We start from the raw sequence: 16,959 nt of genomic DNA, 5'->3' as shown, positions 1-16,959 counted from the left end.
GTGACTGCAGGGAGGACATGGTAGTACCTGAAGTACTACATACAGCAAAAGCTCTAAGTTGCTGCTTTCTTGTCCTCACTTTATTCTGCCAAAGGGTGATGTCAGAATTATCCTTGACATGCCTTGCTGCTGCTGCTGACACCGTTTCTTTTGCAGCTGTGAGAGGAGCATGGGATGGTTGGAAAGCTAAAGCCCAGGGAGCACACTGTGTTTCCCTGCTGTGCTGGCAGTGGCCAGGTGCCCAGACTTGGCTGGGTTGTCTGAATTGCGTTAGCAAAATCTTCTCCCTTCTCTCTGGTGCACATGTGCTACTATTTTGTGTGTGGGAACATTGCTTACTGCCTCTTTAATATCTAATAAGGAATTTCTCATTTTCAAATACAAATTTCCTTTGGAGAGGAATGAAAACATAGCTACCAGCTTCTTTCTTCCTTGATGATGCAGTACAGGAATACTCATCAGACAGCAAAAGCTATTTTCATTTGCTCATGTTCTCCTTTCCCTAGAGTTTGTTGTGCCTCACTTGTGCTGTATGCATAATTATTCTTCAAACTGAAATGAAAAACCAACGTTATTTAAGAAATTTTCTTCATGTGAACACAATACTCCATCCCAAGGCAACAGTTACAGATTCAGATTTAACTATAACTTAATGGCAAAGGGTGAGAAAGAGGCTGTAGGTTATAAGAGAAACTTACAGTGCTGGCTGAAAAAAATGTATGTTTTATAGGTGTTTTTCATATTTTTCCTAAATTCTTATATTCATACTTAGCTTGAACGCTCAGATTCTTTCTCTACAATGTCTCTGGAATATACAGCCTTTCATAACCATCCTTACAGCTAACACTCTCAAGAAGGTTTGTATATAAGCTGCATCACCGTCCCTTTCTTTTCCCTTGGTGCTCATGCTTGAATCCATTCTTTTGCAAAGATCTTTTTCCTTATCTGCCCCTTGGACCATATTACTGCTCTTTACATTCCTTTTTTGCCTCTTTCTTTATCACATCAAATCAAATCTCTGAGGTTCACTTTTAAGGCTGTTTGCAGCCTCTCTTTGCCTTAACCCTTACCTCAAGGCTGCTATCAAGTCAGCTCCCATATCTGACCAGCCTCAGATGCCAGCCCCTATATCCCAGCTGTTAAATATTATGAGCAAACAACTTTGTGCTTCTCCCTCATCTCCCTCATCCTTGGGAAAAGATCCCCATGCTCACAGCAAAGCCACATCTTGGTTCTCTTTCAAATTCCTCTTCTGAAACAAATTTCTCTTCTAAAACTCTATTTCGTTACAGTTCCTTCAAAACTCCTGAGTGGTTAGCTGCTGCTGCTGAGACAGACCATTGGCATATGATGTGGAATTAGTACTGGCTTGTTGTTTATTTCTGTTCCTTTATCTGTCTAAATTCATCTGTTTTCTCATGTGTTAGATTCTTGGCATGGGCCATCTTTTTCTTTTGTGTCTGTATAGACTCTAACTGGCCCTAAGCTATGCAGAAATGCAAATAATGAATGCATGTAATACAAACAGAAATGTTTATCCTCTTCATGCTATCCTTAAACTTATGTTCCATTAGAAGGTAAGGATGTTCTTTGCAGCATGAATTTTCTCATGTTTCTTATAGAGAGATGCTGAATTTCACTGTTTCAAGTACTTAATTGCTTTTAGCTCCATTTGAAAACACCAGTATAAAACAATTCATCTGCACTGTGGTGGGAAGTTAAATTTGAGCAGCTTTTCTTGGTTTTGTTTTGTTTATTTTCAGGGTGTATAGAGGCAGACAGAAACTGTTAGACAAGTACAGGGGTGAGAAAAGCTACCTCCTTCCTTGTGCCATCACCAGCCACGTGATTACACACAAATAATGGAAATGATCTGGCTGAACACTGACCCAACAACAACAACAACAAAGTAACAACTAAAATGAGCAACGGCCACGTGAGCTCGCTGCTGTGACTTGCCACGAGGTCGTGTGACTCTGGTGCAGGCACCGGGATGGTGTGGAAGCAGAGCACCAGCCAGAAGGCAGGGGCTAGCTATCTCTCAGCACCAGCCAGCCCTTGGATTACAGCTATTGTGGATTGCAGCCACAAACCAGAATGCTAAAAATTAGAGAAAATGCAAATAGCAGAGGTACAAAAGGAGGAACAAAAATAGTGGGATTATGAACTGGATGGTATATCCACCATTGCAGTGCTTCCACAATGAAAACTAGCTGGAAATGTCCATCTTAGCATTTGATTGTCACTTCTGTCTCTTTGACAGAGTAAGATTACTTGAGAAAGAGCCGTATTTCCAGAGTCCATGGTCATGGCCTAAGAACATGTTCAGTACAGTATGAGTTTTGATACCAAAACCAAAAAGGTTATATGAGCAGGACTAGGTTAATCTCAAATGGGAAACCATTTTAACAGACTAGCAACAATATTTGTGGGAGCTTGAGAAGGTGAAAAGAAAGAACGTTTGAAAAGAGGTTATTGCAACCTTTTTTATGGGAGAAATTGTGTTGTGGGGTTTTTTTGGTGGTTTTTTTTTTTTTTTGGTTGCATATATAGGTCATCCAAAACCCGTCATAAATTAATATTGAGTCTGTAAAAGTGTCTCAGTCTTGATAGGAAGACGGTTGAGAACAATTCTGAAAAATTGAGAAAAGGTTTATTTTGACACTCTTTAAAATTTTTATTCTTTGAATGACAGCTCCTGCAATACGTGGTGTTTTTTTTTTTTTTAATGTAAGTGTAACAACTGGAAAACAAAATCAATTCATATTTCAAACTGAATGGTGTGCGTTTGGAGGCTAATGGAAGTATAAGAAAAGTTGTTTGGTCTTCATTAGGAGATGTAAGAAGAACCTTCCCTCTGATCACAGTGGAATGCTTCTGGGGAATTGTACAAATCTGATACAAAACCAGTGCCTATTAGACCTGAGACTACTGCAAAGAAAAGGGAAATTAGGATGCCCCTACGTAACTGCAGACCTAGACTAGATCTCAAAAGATCATCCTGTCCATACTCTTTCCCCATCAGGGTCAAGTATACTTCCACGAGTTGTCAGACTCCGTAGCTTCCAGAAGCAGGCTGTTTCAGTACGTTGCTTAGTCCGAGAAGGTGTTTCTTATGACCTAACGTGACTTTTCCTTTTTTCAGTTTAAACCTATCACTTTGTTATAGACATGGATAGAACACTTCCCTCCCCAGCTTTTATGTATTTAAAGATCACTATCAGTTTCCCCTTCTGTTTTTTTCTTCTTTGGGCTTCACAGCCATGTTTGTCCTCTGAGGAAAGATGGGATATTTTTTTGAGACCTCTGAGCCTCGTTGAAAGTTAGTATAGTTGATTATTCCGGTCTTCCTTCATCTTCTGAGTTGTATAAGACTCCACTCGCTCTTTTGTACTCTGAAGAGATACACATACTTAAAATAATACGCAGCTTCACAGGAAATTTTGGTGTCTTTACTGAAATCTAAAGCTTTAGTGAGTTAAAAAAAAAAAAAGAGGAAAAAAAAAAGTTTAATTTCCGTATGCAAAAATCAAGGACTTTTCCAAGTCCTGCAATCCTAGATGGAAAAGGACACTATTAAGGAGAAGAGTTTCTATAGCAAAGGGACAAATGGGATTGAATATTTAGTTAGGAATTCGATCACTGTATAGATTCTCAGTAGGCCTTAATTATACCCTTCCATGCATGATCCCGCTAGCCTTATGCAAGTAAATTTTCATTAAATTGAAGAGAGATTTTTATTGCTTGAGAACTGCAAATTTAGTCTGTTGGCATGCATTGATTTGCTTGTTTAGTTTTGTGTGGTTTAGGTGTATATCCAATACTTAACTTTTTTAAGCTCAAACACCCAGATCTACCCAACTTTTATGAGGTAAATAAGGACAAAAGTGTGCTTTTTCAGAGCACTGAGGTAGAAAGAATTAATACCTGGTTACTGCTGCTGATCATTGGACTTCGTGTCTTCAGGAAAAAATGCTTGAAAGTGTGTGACTTCCTAGTTTTGCCAGAAAATTCCTCTGATAGAAGGAGGCAGTAAAGCAAATAGAGAAAAATAGTGGGCAAGATTCTGTGTAGGTATAAAGGCAACAAAATCTTAATAGGAAGCTAAATCAGATTGCAGAGCTAGAGCAGTATGTTGTATGTAGTTGGAAAGTTCTTGCTGGTCTTTGCACAGGTAGCGTAAAGTAGTAGCAAATCTTGCTAAATATTCAGCCTCGTAGGGACTGCAAGCGAAGTGCTCAAGTTCCCTGCCATGAATATCTGCATGAAGCTAGTTGACAAGCTTTCCTCTGCATTCTTATCTAAGGCTGGGGAAAAAGTATTTGGAAAATATCTTTTCAAAGCTAGAATACTAAAAAACCTGAATTTTCTGTATTTTAGCATAGCTTCATCCCTCCTCCTCTCCCCCCCCCCCCCAATACAGAGGTGGCCTTATTTTCTGAAAATACTGAGGAAAAAATGATAAAAATTCACCATCTCCACTTTCCATAGTGATGGAGAAGGATATTTTTGATAATTATACAAATAAGATAATTTTGCTTATATGAGGGAGATGGCATTTTTTAGACTGAATTTTCAAATCTTCACCCTCAGTGAATTGGCTATAGGATGGCAGGGTGTGCATTCAGGATTCGAGATGAAGCGCCGTGTTTGAATGAGATGATTCTGTTTCTGGTTTCTAATTTGGATATTGCATTTGACAGTACAGCAGAAGCAGTAACACATGATATTGAAGTTTGTGGTGGTCTGGTTAAAGTTCACTGCCTGTGCTATGGAATTATACATCCTGTAGCATTTGCAATTGAAATCATTTGGAAATTATTCACATAAGTAATATCCAAATAATTGTGTATAATTGAATGTATTCAGTAGGGTCGTGATTAGAATTGGGTAATTTGCAAAGGATGAAGAACGGGAAGAAGGATAAAGGTTTATCTGTGAGATGCATGATCCTCTTACAGGATTCACTTCACAGAAGTGAACCTAAGAATGGGGCAAGGGAAGAAAGCATCTGGTCAGGCTAAGTACACATGTCTGGCTGCCCTTGAGTAACAAGTGTTGGTCAAATAAATCTATGGCTCTGGCATCTGGATTCTGCATTGCTAACAAAATATGTTTCTACTTTTGTGCCAGCACTTGTGAAGGACACTTCTATTCCACCAAGGCTGTGAGTGCCCCATCACTTGCCTTACCTGAGATATTGTATGCTCCAAGGAAACATGTTAGTTCACTTAGTATTGAATCAGCAACTGGTGTTTTTTCCAGAGGGCTGCAAACTGGGACTTGAACCAATTAGAGCGAATTGCTATTCTGCCCCACAGAAGCAGAAACACTGCCTGTCAGTCCCTGGTTTATTAAATCAAGCTTCCAGAGACTGTTTGGTTAGGAGACATACACATGTACCTACACTGTTCAGTTTGCTATCATCTCTTATATTCTTTTTTTTTCCCTTGGTTGTTAACTTCTGTTCATTACATTGTTTTTCCTTTCTTGAAATGGATGCTTTCACAGGCATAAAAAAAGGTAGAAATTCAAAAAACTAAATACACCAACTATATATATAGAGAGAATTGTCCTGAGTTTGCAGTTTTTACTAATATTTTACAGCCTAATTCTACTGATTCATGCCCTCTGAGAACAAAAGTACCCTGTGAAGGGAAAAAAATTTCCTGTGTTTGTTTTTAATTGATTGTAAGTTGAGATCTTTAAGGACAACAGAACAAATGTTTCTTATATACCAAGAAGGAAATATTTTTATTTTTTTGCCATTAGGTAAAACTTCAAAGGGGAGGATAAAAACTTAATGTTTCCTTGTGGTCTCTTTTCCTATTGTTTCTTACATTACCTTTCTAATCTTTGATAAGCCTTTTGTGGGGCCAACAGCTACCTCTATCACAAAATGAAGTGACATTTCCTAGGCTCTCATGAGAGCTCGTATGTAGAGATTTAAACCATTGCACAGGGCTTCAGGCACAAATGTGCATGCAAAATGGTGTGTAGAGAAAACTGACTTCTTTCAAATATCGCCAGTGTTGCTTAGGACAGAACTGCTTGGTGCAGCACATAGGAAGTCACAGCTACTTAACCTGTATTTTAATATTTTATCCATTTTCATTTGGAATAAGTCAGGCTCTGTTATATGTTCTCAAAAGATCCTGTATCTCCAGGTTGGGCAGCAAAAGACTTAACAGGGTATGAATTTCTTGCAAGATTCCCCTGTATTCAGTCATTGTAAGGTGTGTGTGCCTGTGCAATAGGAAAAAGAACATTCAATGACCACTTGTGTCGGAGTAGAAAGCAGCTGAAGGAGGAAATGGGAGGAGATGAGCAGTGCAGCCCTGTGGTGTTCAGGTTGGTGTATTCTCTCATGCGCAAAGGAGAGCGACATGCATCCTACACACACTGTAATACAGCCTGCACATATGGTAACTAACCTAGGAAGCGCAGCCTACCAGGGGGATGCTCACAGAAGTAGTCTTGGTTTAGTACATCACTATAACAGTCTTTGCGATACCTTTCTGTTCTAACTACTACTTGAAAGGCACTGGATATATGTGTCTGATTTTTCTCACTGGTCTTTCTTGAGGGTTTTTTGTTAATCCAACTCAATCTCAAACCTTGGGAGATGTTTGGCTATAACTGAAACCATGTAGTGTATTTACTCATTCCTTGGAAAAGGTCCTGATCCACTGTAAGATCAAGCTAGCTCTGACAGATCTGCTTTTATTTATGGTTAGAATCATTGACAATTACTTTGGTAACTATAACTACAGACTAATTAGGAAGAAGCACTATTAAAACGCTGAATAGATAGGGGAACTAGAATTCTTTTAGCTTGTCAAATTGGTCCATTAAATCTGTGTGTGTTGTACCTGCAATTGCAAAGCTCCAATTATCATACACTTAGTGAGAGGAGTGATAAGGTATTCTGGAGTGGAAAGTGATAAGAGATAAAAGTGAAAAGTTGCCTAATAATAACTTTTACTAAAAGCTATCAACAGCAAATGTATAATTCTGATAAGAAGCATAAGTCAAGAATTTAAATCCTGATATCTCCAAGCAAACAAATTGAGAGAAAGTAGAAGTTGGAAGGAAATGTCATCATCTCATTTGTACAGGTGTTTTAAACAAGGTAAGACCCCCTAGTCTTCACGGCCTACTCATATCGCTCCTGGTAAGTGCTGTATTGGTGTCCATGCAGCACTGACATCAAGAGACCATGGCCTTTGGAGAAGTTTAGTACTTAATGTTATCTAGGATAGAGTCACCTTCCATAAAACCATCAAAGAATGAAGGTTCTGACCTAAGGTGACATTCTTATTTCTCGCTGGGGATCGTTTTTGGCTGTAATCGTCCCTGGGAGACAGCCAGCTCATAGGCATGGTTATAGTTCATTTTGAAAACCGTGCTGCCTTACAGGTTCTCTTGAAAGTCTTTGGGGTAAGATGGAGAGGAATGACCGAAACAGAGGTATGAATTCAGGCACTGATGAAGACTGGAGTTTATGTAGAGGAGAAGGGAATTAGAGGTGCTTCTATTTCTGCCATAATTCACAATGGTGTGAAGTTGAATAAAGGTATATCCTGTCTCAGTACCTTTCTGTTGATCTGAATCTTTGAAGTGGGAGCTGGAGAGGTTTTTAGAAAGCCTGGAATCAATTTGTGAAGGGGGTATAAAGGTGAAAGATTGTGTGAGGGACCAATAATTTTGAGAAATACATAAAAGGAGGGGAAGGGTGGCCTTAAGAGCAGGCAAGATAGAAAGGATTGTTGTTGTTAAGCAGAACTTACTTCACAGAAAAACAATACTGAACTGACTGCTATTTGTGAGAAGGGGGGAAGAAAAAGAATCATTCTTTTCTGAGAACCCAAGAGGCTTTATCCATTTTAAAACCAATTCTGTGCAAAATAAAGGCAAGCGAGCATATGTATTCTAAATGGCACTTCAACCTCTCTCCAAAAAAAGTCATCAGTGTTAAAATAGGCATCATTACTCTGTGGTGTTGCTTGCTTGCTTGCTTGCTTGCTTTTTCTGTTAGTGGATTGAAAATGACAAGCCTGACTTCTAATTAGTTTTAGAGATATTGTTTGCAAAGTTTTGCATATAAAGGGAAGGAAGCTGAATTCTGCTTGTGTCAAAAGAGAAAAAATGAGAAACGATGCAGACAAAAGACAAAAAAAGGGTGATAATTTCTGCACTTAAGAGTGGCTTTGGAAATTTGACTTTAAATGAAGGAATGTTTTCTTTTGAATGGTTGAGATAAAACAATAAAAAGGTTTTACCTCTGAGAAATCAAAATGTTTGTTCCAAGTGAGGGAAGGCTGATGGTCAGATGGTTAAAATCACACTTCTAATGACTTCTTAAGGTGAATTGTATCCACTCAACCAGTGGCAATCAAGCATGAGAGTGTGAGTTTATATGCCGTTGGAAGGAGAAAGAGAGAGCTGGGGAAGAAGAAAGGAAAAACAGGCAGTCAGATTCTTGTATTTTGAAGACATAAAAAGAAAACAGTGAACCATTTCTCCAATTTTTGTTTTGCAGAACCTCATTCTGAAAGGGAATTATTTTTTGGAAACTTTTAAATTTTGTAATAAGGCTTAAGGAGGAGGAAGGAAGCAACAGAGGCCTAGTGCAGAAGATGTTGTAGATGGCAACAAATGAGTCTGCTGTGTCAGAGAAGGATTAATGTTTACACCAATGTTGTCACTTATGGTAACAACTGGCTTAGACTTTGGTCTTGAAAACCATGTTTGTTAAAATGTAGGGTCTATCTACCAGCTGTAGAGCTGAGGATTAAGGGGAAAGTCTCCCATACCAGCTCTTCTGTACTTGAGCCCATTGGTGTGCTGCCTGGGTCTCCTTGTGACTGCTTTCCCTCTTCAGTGTCAAATGCTGAGAGGTGCAAAGCACTTTGCACCAATTCCTGCAGGAAATGGATAAAGGAGAAAGAATAGTTGGTTGAATTTACTCTGGAGTATGCATGTTTGAACTGGTACTGACCATCCTCACTGTGGTAGCGAATGTAAGCAGTTTGAGAGGAGGTGTTGCAAGACAATCACCATTTAGTTGCTTCAGAGTGATTTTTTGTTTGGCACATCAGAACAGTCATTTAGAAAGTAATCTGGCTTCGTAATAGGACCACTTAATAGCAGTGGTCCTAAAATTGTAGTTCAGCCATCATAATATTTGTCTCCTTGTTCTTGTAAATATATGCCAGTTTTTCAAAGGTTATTAGTAACAAAACAGGTTAAGAATTATTAGTGAAAACTGTGAAACCTTAAATTTAATTATTTTTCCTTAAGTGGTGGGAAGATCTGGTCATGTTGTGATTTATGTTTGACAGACTGCTAACATCCTATCTGACAGGACTGATTCTTGCAACAATCTAATATTAAATTAATAAAGGAAGAATTGAGGCACTGACATAAGGGGCGAGTGGTGAGAACTGGCTGAAGATTTTCATCTGTGTGGACATGATCTCAAAGAACATACTTCCCAATGCCAAAGACTGTGTCCAGATCCACGTTTCCCAAGAAGGAAATTGGTATTGGAGAAAGGTACAAGCTATAGCTGTTCCAATATTGTCTTGACAGGAAGCTTTCCACATGGAATAAGCTTGCTGAACTTAAATGTGAACAGAAACAACCAAGCAATATCCTTTTGTAAAGGAAAGCAGCAGCTTTCACTGTGGTTACACCAGGAATGTGCTAGCACTTCTGGCTTATGCAAGTATATCTGCTGAAACAGCCCAAGTAATTTCTACTGGCTCTTGTAAAATAAGGTGTCTTGTTACTCCTTTCCTCACTGTGGGCCTCAATGCCTCAAATTTTTGAACAATGTGCTTTACCTACATGAGTAACAGTGTGCCTATGGTTTAAGATTGGATGATGGGATTTATGAATGCTGGCTGCTCATCCACCTCTCTTTCATCTGCAGGAAGCAATTTGTTTGTTTGTATGTTTAGAGATTCTTTGGGATAAAATATGAGAACTTCATAATAAAAATAATAATACCTGAGAGGCCACAAGTATCACTGGGGACTTTGATTTTATTAGCTAAAATTTATTAAGTGTGAATTAAAAACTAAGCACTGCATCAAACAAAGGTCTGCAGTGACACTTGCAACAAACGCTTCTACAGGATAAAATAATCTGTCTTGGCCAATTTTAAAATTAAAAAATTTACGTTTAAATCCAAGCACTTTCTTTGTACTTTTTTTGGCTTGGGAAGCGAAGGATGACTTTTGATCGCATAAAGAGGTTTCTTCAGGGAAATCAAACATTCTTGGAAGACTACAAAATCCCTTCTCTGAACTGCAGCTGCAAAAGGAGAGCTTCAGACTAGTGTGTCATGTTAAATCTTCACAGCAGGAAAAGAGCCAGGTACTTGAACTGACATGATGGATTCCCCCTTCACCTGCTGCCTCTATCTCATTAAACTGCAGTGATTAAAGAGTTATCAAAATATAATACTTCAAAATGACTGTACAAAAGCCACTTCTCTGTGTGAGAAGCTGTCTTTATAAACTGTCACTCATGTACACAGAATTTCTCCCACAAACCTCTTCCTTTGTGCCCCCCCTCCTTCCCCTACAGATTCAGTCCTTAAATTTATGAGGAAGTGGTGAAACCTTTAGCCAGCAAGAGCCACTCCTGAGAACAAATATGGGCTCTAAATTATTTGAGCCCATCGGGCATATGGGTTATTAAACCTCATCTGATGCAAGAGGGCAGATGGATGTGCTGTGTCACTGCCAGCTATATTAATTGCATGCTAAAGTTTTTCATCAATTTTTTAGGTAGAAATATGGATTGGAATTATACCAGGATTATTCAGGTAACTCTGACAAGCTGTGGCTTAAGAGATGTATTGAAACAAATCAGAAACAGCTGAGTTTGATTAGGCATTGAATGTTGTCACCTTACTGCTTTTCTCTTTTTCCCTTCTGTGCAGTCCATGCACAAGTGAGATTAGTCCAACAGAATACAGACATTAGAATTTGATGCTAAAACAATTAATTCTTAGCATTTTTCCATCAGTAGATCTCGGTGAAGTAGATCTGCCCCCACCCTCATTTCTCAAGAGGAAATGCTAAGAAGCCAAGTGACTTGCCCAAAGCCACTTGGAGAGAGGTGGCAGTGTTACCTATGGAGTCTGTGTATCTTGAATCCCAACCCATTGTACTGTTTACTAAGCTATCCTGTTTCCCCATATATAACCTACTGACATGAAAAAGTACCTTAAGAGAATGGTGCCTGGCCCGAGGTCAGCGCAGACTGTGCCAGCTAGTGGCATAGCCCCTGGACAGTGGTGTTTGCTCGTGCCAATGAGGGCAGCTTGGAGCTCTTTCTGTATCAAGCTGCAGAAGAAAGGAGAAGAAAAAGTGGGGGGAAAAAAAGCTTAGGAGCCTCCAATTCGTCAAGTCTGCCTGCAGCTGACATAATGTGAATTTTTTCCTGGATAGCAATAGATCCCGTGAATTATGATATAGTGCCTGGCAAAATTCAGCTATACAACATAGGTACTGATAAAGCTGACAGTCAGTGTAGGATGGGGTCCCTCAGTGCTGCGCCTTGTGCACTGCAGTTTTACCATTTTGAGTTTGGATGCCTTCTGTGTTTAGGTATATAACATTTTCATTAACTAAGTTCCTGGTGGCAAATAATAAAAGAACAACCTTTATGGAAGAAGAAGAAAAACTTCCTGCAGAAACCCAAATGTGGACAAATGTTTCAGTACTGCTTTTGTAAGCAGCAAAAGCATCAGTATTCAGCAATTCACAATACTAGCAATAGATCTAAAATATTCAGGGAACTATTTTAAGGTGTAATTTAACAAGGTCTAGGTTATATTGCAGGGATCACATATTTAAATGAAGCTTTTAAAATTAGTCCTCTTTAAGCTGCTAGCACCACAATATACTTATTTGTTTTGTGAGTGTGCTAGGAACCTCACTCATGCAGTGGGTGGGGTGGATGTGGCAAGGTCTCTGGCCTCAAAGCTTGTAGCCTGCATATGGGAGAAGAAACAACACAACAGTATAGGCAAATTGTGGGGAAAAGGAAACAAGGCAGCGGCATTGGTTAGCCTGGTGGACAGTGGTGTCGGTATGTGGCTGCTCAGCTACTCTCAAACTGTCTGAGGCATTACAGAAAGGAAACTCCAGAGAAAGGGTGGTAATGCTATACTTTTGTTTTGATTAGAGTTGATCTGGCTTTCAGAAGTGATGTCAAATACAGAAAAGTCTGAACCATGTAAATCAGCTTAAAGTTGCATTAATGTCTGTATTAACTACTTGTTACGGTTCTGCTTACAGTGTAACAAATCCAAATTTATATGCATGTTTTCATATGTATACTGACTATATATTCTCACAGACTAGTTTTAAGGAAAAGGAAACAATTGCATAATACATGTTTTCGTTTCTTGAGTTTTGGGGGAAATAAAAATTAGTCATCTGCCTTCTGTCCTCCATCACAGACTTTGTTGAGCAGCTCACTCTTCTTTATCAGACAGGGAAGATCATACCTCTGCTTTTATATAGATTATTTACTTACTAAAAGGTTACGTTTAGTTCTTAATTTCCTTTCCAGTTTATTAGCATGTCCCCTTGGCTGCCTCTTTCTGTTACATATTTCAAAATGTTATGTTATGGCCAGAGCAAATAAAGGTTAATTTAGGAGGCGCAGTAACTGTTGCAGTACTAAGCTTGCTGGTCAAAAGTTCCTAATGTAATTTTCAGAGCATAAGAGTGTGTGAATGATGAAGTAGTTAACTATGGTGCTGGTCAGAGACAGCACAGGATAGCAATGGCTGGGGGATACCTATGGGACATATGTATCATGCAAAAGCTAGTGATACGGTATTTTTTTGACCTGGTTGAGATGGAGACCCTCCCTACCTTCATTACCATATGTCAGCTTACAGTAGAAAGTGCAAATGATAGCAAAGATACAAACAGTAGGAATGAAGTGCATTCTATTATTTATCTTATACAAATATCACAGGTCTATCTTATACAAATATCACAGGTCTAAACAGCTTGAGCAGGTATTAATAAGCAATGGAAGGCAAGAAACATTGGGGAAGCAATAGTTACCTCTGTACTAAGAATATGAGAGATGACGAGTTTATTTCCAGGCAGGCTCTACAACTGTTTTCGTGATCTGCTATCTCTCCATATCACACAGAGGTTTATTATTCTTTTTCTAATTGATTGCACTTATTTGTGGTGCAGGCTTAAAGGGCCATTAGGACAAGATGCCCATGCCCTGGAGCTCATAGTCAAGGGGCCTGACCTTGTGTAGCACTGAACATGTTCAGTCTTGTATAGATACTTACACTCAGTCCAATTCAGTCCACTTGCTACAACTGCAAAGATGAAGCGTTTGATTTGTTTATGCATAGACACCTTTAACACTACTCTGGAAGCACAGAGGAGCCTTGAACATGAGTATAAATGACCTTGTACAACGCACTACACCAATATGCAAACTCTCTTACCCTTGGAGAAGTGTAGCTAATGACAGCTTGTGAAGCTTCTAAAGGCCAACATTTTCTACCGTAGTGTGAGTGAAAGATGATTACAAATGGCAGCCAAGATGGCCACCAAGAGGTCTGTGTAGATGCAATGCTGGAATTGCTAAGTATGTTGCCTGCTTGTGTTGTAATTTGTTTTACTCTGACCAAAACTGAGGATGCTGCTGTTAACTGAATATCCCAATGGTCTCAGAGCTGTTGACTGTAGATACAAGAGTTGTAGCTCTTCTGTGCAATAAGGAGATGCACAGAAGCAGGAATGATAATGATGGCATGAATATGCAAGTAGTTCTCAATGCCAGCATCATCATCACAGATGTTCCCATGCATCTGGGGTCCATGCACGATTCATTCATTTTGCACATGTTCCCACTCAAGCAGCTACTCTGAATATTTTCACCCAATGGGGGATGGCTGATTGTTCAGCCTTTATCATATTTTCCTCAAGTTTACTCTAGGAACATCTGTGTACAGTCATTATATACCTGGCGCTTATTCTGAGTCAGTACTAATTTTCTCATTTGGTGACAGGCAATGCTCTCTTTTTCTATGCCATTGAACATGTAGAATAAAGCAACCAATGCTATCAGATACTGTCAGGCTACATTCATTCCACTGCAACCCTGAAGTGGTAAGTTGTCTTATCACTTCTGTGATAAGCTGTGGAGCACTGGTAAAGCTGATGACAGCTATTCTACCAGGAGACCTAGACTGGGCTTGGGCTGGTGTTGCCCTCAAACTTGATTAGCCAGCAGGACATAACGCTACAGGGTCAGAGCATTTTTTTAGCTTTGATTGTGTGAGACCAATATACGGATCAGATTTTGCACCACTTCCTCTATTTCTAGCATATCAAAAAAAGATGAAAACAGCCTATTAGTCAAATAGTTACAGAACTCTTCTGGGCTGTATGTCTAGTGGAGTCAATCCCATTTTGGGTAAGGAAGGCTTAGGACCCTGTTTCCCTTTTTTGAGAGTTGATGAGTAATTTACCTGTAAGGTAGTTGTCCAAAAATTATCCGCTGCTTCTACCACACTATGTGGAGATGTGAATGCAATAGCTGTCAGCTCAGCATGACCTTATCCTGCCCATGTTTGAGTTTTGAAGCACCTCAATCATGTTACAGGAGCCTATGAAATCTTGCAGTTGAGAAGTCAGGTGCCAAACAAACTGTGATGTTTGTAAGCTCTGATAAAGACTTTAAATACAAGATTTGCAGCATTCACTCAAATACTTACTAAGGTACCTGTCTTCCTCTTGGGCAACATAGAAATAGTTTAAATGAAGGAGCTGAATAGCTTTGAGAATTCCCTATTCCTAGGAGCAGGATTGGGGTGAAGTTATTGAGTATATAGTGCAGTTTAGTTATCAAAGTGTGTTTGCAGTAGTTTGGCTGTTTGGAAAGGAGATTGTTCTTGGCTTGCTTGTTAGTGGTGTGTGCTTTCCATGAGCAATAATTGAGACTAAACATTCTCTAGGGAAGTAAGTAATTTATTTTGTAGTAAACTGATATCTGTTGATATTTTAACATTGCTTACGTTATTTATATGTAGATTTGCATCCATGAACTGGAAAATATAATCTTTTATTTCATAAGAAAAGTAATTTAATATTAAAAATTTAATAAAATATTAATTACCTATCAAAAAGCTTATGTAGCACAGAACATGTTCTGTATATTATTACAAATTGTTCATGCTGAATAAATTGCTTTGCAAAGGAAATGGGAATACATTGGCACAAAGTAAAAGCAACAGAAGTTGGCTGTCTTGTTTGGTAGATTGGCAGGTATGGTTAAGCAAGTTGCACATGTGGATTCTTCTCCTGTACCTGAAGACAGCAAAGCAGGAGAGAAATTGGTGTATCACAGCTATCTATCCTTGTTTCTGAAAAAGATCTGCTGGCTAAAAGCGTCCCAAATGCAATTCACTGTTATTAGTGCAATACATAATTGTTTTATGTGTTTTTTTTCCTCTCCTGTTGGAGTGTTTGAGAACCTGCAGTTGGGAAATTTTGGGCTTCTGCAGTGCAGTTTTCCAGTTCATCAGAACCCTAATGATTCAAGCAACAGTGTAACTGGGCAAAGAATTGGATTAATGTTGTGATAATTAATTTAAGACTTTAATTCTTGTCAGGCAAAGGACAAGCTCGGGTGGCGTTGGGGAGAATGGTTAAATGGTGTTGGGGAGAGCATTTTGTTTTATTGACAATACCAATATTTCCTATTAACAACAGATTTCATTGCAAGCCATCAGCACATGATTATCCCTGGATTGTACATTAATTTCTATGTTGAGACTTGGCCTTACTTAATGTTTTATGTGCTGAACCAAATGACATCTGAAACAAGGAACTGCTTGCTTAGATGGATAATCACCTGGCAGTAAATGCAATACATCTGAAAGTTTTTTGAATAATGTGCATGCTCTCTCAGGCAGAAAAACCTACCTGACTTTCATATGGTTGAGAAAAGTCATGCTTTTTAACTTTGCATTGCTTTTGGTCAAGATGATTTATTCTGAGGAAATACTCTTACCTCATGCACTCTAACCTTTTTGAAGCTTGTTCCATTACACGTTCATAGCCTCTTCTACAGGAATGGTAGTTCTTCTAATGTGCTCTGCGGCTTTATAAATGGCAAGGTCACATCTTTGTAGGATTTGCGACAAAGATGAAAGTTCTCTCCAAGCCTCTTTCCCGAGAGCTAAATCCACCAGAAAACCAGGGCTTTCAAGATTTTTCTAAGCTGAGAAGTGTTGAGCACTTAGATAAAGATCGTACTTTTTTTCATTGCAGCAACTACAAAAAGGCATATGTATTTTATTCAGAGGCATTCTGCGTACATTTGGGACTGTCCTGCAACTCCCATTACTTTTCTACAACCACTGTAATACTGAGCTAATTTGAGTAGTTTTTGTTCTTCTTATGTAAGTTACATGTTTCTGTGGACCGGTTGATGAGTGATTAATAATTAATACTGTGTACATTTCCTCTGAATATCTCAAAGCTGATGATTTTGGAATATCCTTGAGTGCTTTAGATTATCAAGTGTCAGTTAAAGTTTGTGCACACAAAGCAATTGTAAAATTCATGGTATGAGGCCTGAATTCTTGGGCTGTAGCTAACTACATTTTAATAATATCTTCCATCAAGTGCTGCAATAATATACGTATTCAATATGTGTAGCTGTCATTGCATGTCCATTCCTCATGTTTTCCTTGTCTTTCTAAGGGCCTTTACGTCAAAGACCCTCCTTGGTGCATGCAGAGATGCATGCATTTAAAATCACCATAGTGAAATGATTTTCCTAGTATTTCTTTGTACTGATGGTACTGATTTTTACTGATGATAAAATTCTAGTGCACTGCTTAGTTGTGATTCAGGATGATTCCTGCTTAGTCATCTCTCAAGACTATCA

The sequence above is a fragment of the Calonectris borealis genome, chromosome 12, assembly GCF_964195595.1.
Source record: "Calonectris borealis chromosome 12, bCalBor7.hap1.2, whole genome shotgun sequence".
NCBI classification, from domain to species: Eukaryota; Metazoa; Chordata; class Aves; order Procellariiformes; family Procellariidae; genus Calonectris; species Calonectris borealis.
Note: the sequence above shows the minus strand (reverse complement) of the source record.